Raw genomic sequence first — 4974 nt, 5'->3', positions numbered from 1 at the left:
CTGCGATACCACTAGATCCACGAGGACGCCGTAGTGTTAGGGACGAAGACGTAGACGTTGGGGATGCCGTTCAACTTACTCGTGATGCCGGGGCCATTCTGGGTGAAATAACGGTTAAGGCAGAAGCTTGCTTTAAGAGTTAGAGATGAGAGGAGTGCATGAACTAAGAGAGAGAGATGTATTCACAAAAGAGGTTTCTTTATTGCATTAAGAGGGATGAGAGGGATTTTCCTTATAGTGGGGAAAGTGATGCCCTTATCTTACAAACTAAGGGGCCTTATATAGGCTCAAAGACTTAACCTTTAAGTCATACTATTTATGACAAGACACTTACCAAATCCACTTATTTCAAGCATGTCATTCAACAGTAAAACTACTGTTGCTACAATTGCAAACTTATTTTACACACTAAAAAAACAAAACACCGAGTTCTACGAGTGAACTCATTTTCCAAGGCAACTGATGCATCCCCTAATCGAAAAAATTTTAAAATAAATAAGGGTGAAAAAAGCAAATCCAAAGTATTTTGACATTCTTTTCATTGCATAATGATTTCCTTCTTCTTTTTAGCCACCCAAGAGAATGAAAGTATTTTGACAACGCCCCTTGAGTATGTCTCGCAAGTGCACGGGTTTGTCGAGTAATAAAATCCCAGGTGAGTGGATATCGTATCCATAGGGAGTAGGGAGTAAAAATACTTAAATTATTCCTTAACCAAGTAAAGATTAATAATGATTGTGTTGACAAGATGCAATGTAAACAAGAATAAAAGAAACAAGAAAGGAAAGCACAAGTAAGTGAGAGATAAGGCAATCGATATAAATGGGGTACGCGGATATTGTTCCGCCTAGGACAATCGTTTCAAGTACAAAACCAACTATTATGCCTCCTAACTAATACATTAATGAGTCATGGAAATCCTTCAATACACGGTTCCAAATCTAAGGTCAACCGTGTCTAACTCTATACCATGTCTCGGAGGAGAAATCGAACAATCTCAACACCTCACACTCGGATAGAATTGCATGGAGTTCTAGAGATTCCAAGTGATAAACCCTCTTCCTAGATATAGACCTAACCCTTTGGTCCAGGTGAGAGGTCCCTAGTCACAATTAAGCCCTAGGTGCTAAAATCACTTCAATGCTTCACTACGTTGCCTCTGCAACTAAGCCCCAGCGGAAGGTCATCCCTTAGCCCATTCACTCTACTATGACTGCAAAGAACTCAAGGAAATAGAGGTAGGATAAATCACATCAGAGAGGAAAGAGGACGCTCCGCTACCTCTTGACTCACCCTCTCGATCCTCTCCAATCTAGCTTTGTCTAACACTCGTGGTGTGTCACTCACTCACAAGGGTTACCAATAAGAACTCTCAACCCTAGTGTCACTCTAAGGGAGGATTCAATCAATCAAGCATTCAAGATTGGAACTTAAATAAAACATCAATTAATGAAAGCATAATAAAGGTTTAATGAAACAAATACATCCTAAGGTTCACAAATCCAAGTACCCACTAGGGGGTTCAGTTCTCCATGGAGCGAGTTACAATCAACAATGAAATCGAATGAAAAAACAAGTAATCCATAGGAAACCTCCTCGATAGTCGTGACGATGGTCTTGTGGAGAAGCCTCATCTCCTCCAAAGGTCCCCTTGTCCGGCCTAGGATACACCTCGCCCGATCTGTGCCGACGAAAGCTCTCCCAAATACCTTCTTCCAAGTAGAGCGCGATGTCAGAGCCGAAAAACCTCTCCAAAAACCCTGCCAATACCTCTCAAAATCCTAGCCGCTGCCCCCTCTCAAGTTTGGGAAAGAATGGAGAAAAGGATGTTGAAATCGGGGCTGAATAACGGCTTAAATAAGGCTATAATTGGGCATCCACATGCTCCTGTGGATTTGACACACGGGCCTGTGGAATTTCTGCACTAGCGTGGATAATTCCACACGCCCGTGTGGATTCCCTGGAATTCTCTTTTTCAGCCGGCTGTGAACAGTGCCTACTACAATACCAGCCCGAAACACTCCCGAATCCATGTTTTCATCGAGGTAACATCAATATGCACAAGTTCATGTCATAGATCGCTTTGCTTTTTTTAATAACCGGCCTCATTGGTGAAGATCTTGCTATCAATGCATAAGCCGAGATACTCGAATGTGACTGCCTTTGTGCCCCCAATACCATTGTGCTAGCTTGAATACATGGAGTTTGACACACATTCTCTCATCTTGAACCCGACTTATGTCTTCAAGTTTGACCCTTCTCAAGATTTTCTCCAAATAGTGCGTTCACGATCTACATTGGCTTCTTTCTTAAACATTCGGCTTTACAACCCTATATGCATGAAAGTAACTGATAAGTGCTTCTGCGATAAGAATGCAAAGCGTTCTTTCCTTGTGTTGAGCATTACTTTTCTCGGGATTTAATGCTAATATGGGTGTATTTATGTTACTTTCATGCAGGTAGGGTTGTGAGGCCGATTATGAGAGAAAGAAGCCAATGTGGGTCGTAATGCACTAATTTGGAGGAAATCTTGCTAAGGTTCAAACGCGAAGACATAGGTCGGCTTCTAGATGTAGGAATGTGTGCCAATCTCCCCGTACTCGAGTTAGCAGAACTATTTGGAGTGGCACAAGGGTAGTCACATTCAAGCATTCTGACTTGTGCATATAGAACAAGATCTCTACCAACATGTCCGTTATTAAAAAAGCAAGGCTATCCACGACGTAAATGTGTGCCCGTTTGCGTTACCTCGATGAAAATATGGATTTCGGAGTATTTCAGGACAGTACGATGGCTCCGACATCGCGCGCCATTTGGAAGGTTGGTGGTAGAGCTTTCGTCGGCACCGATCCGGCGAGGTGTATCCTAGGCCGGACAAAGGGACCCTTGTGACGAGTAGAGGACTCTCCACAAGACCATCGTTATGACTAATGAGGGGGTTTTCTATGGATGCTTTGTTTTTACATTCGATTTCATTGATTGTATCTAGCTCCATGGAGAGCTAAACCCCTAGTGGGTACTTCGGTATTTGTGAACCCTAGGATGTATTCATTTTACTGAACCTCTTTATTATGCTTTCAATTAATGATGTTTATTGTGAGTTCCAATCTTGGAGACTTGATTGTATGAATACTCCCCTAGAGTGACACTAGGGTCGAGAGTTCTTCTTGGTAACTCTTGGGAGTGAGTGACACACCATGAGAGTTAGACAAAGCTAGATTGGAGAAGGTTGAGAGGGTGAGTCGAGAGATAGCGGAGTGTACCCTTTCCCTTCCAGTGATATCTATTATATCTCCACGTTCCAAGAGTTCTTTGCGGCCATAGTAGAGTGAATGGGCTAAGGGATGACCTTCCGCTGGGGCTTAGTTGCGAGTGCAACGGAGTAAAGCTTTGAAGTGATTTTGGAACCTAGGGCTTAATTGTGGCTAGAGATCTTTCACCTGGACCAAAGGGTTAGGTTTATCACTTGGAATTCCTAAAGCTCATTGGAATTCTATGCGAGTGCGAGGTTGAAAGGTTATTCAATCTTTCCTCTGGGACATGTATAAAGTTAGGCATGGTTGACCTTAGATTTGGGATCATGTAATTAAGGATTTCCACGACTCATTGTTGCATCAATTAGGAAGTATATTAGAGGGTTCTTGCACTTGAAACAATTTTCCTAGGCGGATCAATATCCGGGTACCCCATATTTATCGATTGCCTTACCTTCTCCTTTACTTGTGCCCTCTATCTTGTTGTTTTTATTTTCCTTATTTCATATTTTGTCACACTTATCACTATTCATCTTCCACATTAGTTAAGAAACAACGTAAGTGTCTTTATTCCCTACTCTCTGTAGATACGATACCCACTCATCTGGGATTATTACTTCGACACCCGTGTACTTGCGGTTTACATGCATATACGGACGTGTCAAGTTTTTGGCGCAGTTGCCAGGGAGTAGGCGTTTAGAGATACTTTGCACTTTGTTTTCTTAGCTATTTATTCATTCTATTTGATATTTTCTTATTCTATCATCGTTCTGATTTCTTTTTCTTTCTTTTAGGTTGCAGCTCTTGGTTATGACCCGAGGGAACCCCTCCATACTGATTGAAGGAGATCCCGAGCTTGAACGGACACTGAGAAGAAAAGGGAAAGAACCTGTGCAAGAACAGTCTAATCTAGCTGATTTGGGAGTGGAAGAGTTTGAAAACATGGCAGAATAGAATGAGCAACAACGGACATTATCCGATTATGCCAGACCTTTAATATTGGGGACACAATCGAGTATTATGTGTCCCCCGTTTACGGCTCAGAACTTTGAGCTAAAGCCGATATTCATCCACATGTTGCAGCAATCCACACAGTTCAATGGTTTGGCGGATGAGGATCCAAACAGTCATATAGAGAACTTTCTCGAGGTGTACGATATGCTGAAGATAAATGGGATGACGAAAAATGCCATCAAGTTGAGAGCCTTCTCATTTTCCTTGAAAGGGAGAACAAAGTAGTGGCTACACTCATTACCTAGAGCATCGATTACCACATGGGAGGAGATGGTAGAAGGTTTTCTTGCCCAATATTTCCCTCCTGGAAAATCTGCAAAGCTTAGGAATGAGATCTTGTCTTTTGTACAATTGGAATTGGAGTCTCTATTTGAGACGTGGGAAAGGTTCAAGGAGTTCTTGAGAAAGTGCCCTGCAACACGGATTCCCGGAGTGGATGATTGTTCAGACCTTTTACAACGGTCTGAATCCGAGTACAAGGCAACTCTTGGATGCGACAGCAGGAGGTAACTTAGGTAACAAGACCCCCGGTGAGGCTCGTTAATTAATTGAAGAAATGGGGTTAAACAGCTACCAATGGAATGCTAGGGAGAAGAAAAAGGTGGCCAGCCTCAATGAGATAAATGCAGTAATCTCATTGGTGGCTCAAGTGGAATCATTGAGTAAGAAGTTAGATCTCCTAACTTTGAATAGAGTGGTGACCGTG

General features: G+C 42.4%; 1 non-coding gene across 1 annotated transcript; it reads right to left on the bottom strand.

Moving 5' to 3' along the window:
• Nucleotides 1–4586: 4586 nt before the first annotated feature.
• LOC120259644 lies at nucleotides 4587–4694 on the bottom strand. Its single transcript, XR_005536201.1, has one exon. It is a non-coding gene; the product is annotated as a small nucleolar RNA R71 (small nucleolar RNA).
• Nucleotides 4695–4974: the final 280 nt, after the last annotated feature.

The sequence above is a fragment of the Dioscorea cayenensis genome, chromosome 4 (assembly GCF_009730915.1).
Source record: "Dioscorea cayenensis subsp. rotundata cultivar TDr96_F1 chromosome 4, TDr96_F1_v2_PseudoChromosome.rev07_lg8_w22 25.fasta, whole genome shotgun sequence".
NCBI classification, from domain to species: domain Eukaryota; kingdom Viridiplantae; phylum Streptophyta; class Magnoliopsida; order Dioscoreales; family Dioscoreaceae; genus Dioscorea; species Dioscorea cayenensis.
The sequence above is the reverse complement of the archived record's forward strand: the minus strand, read 5'-3'. Positions and strand labels throughout refer to the sequence as shown.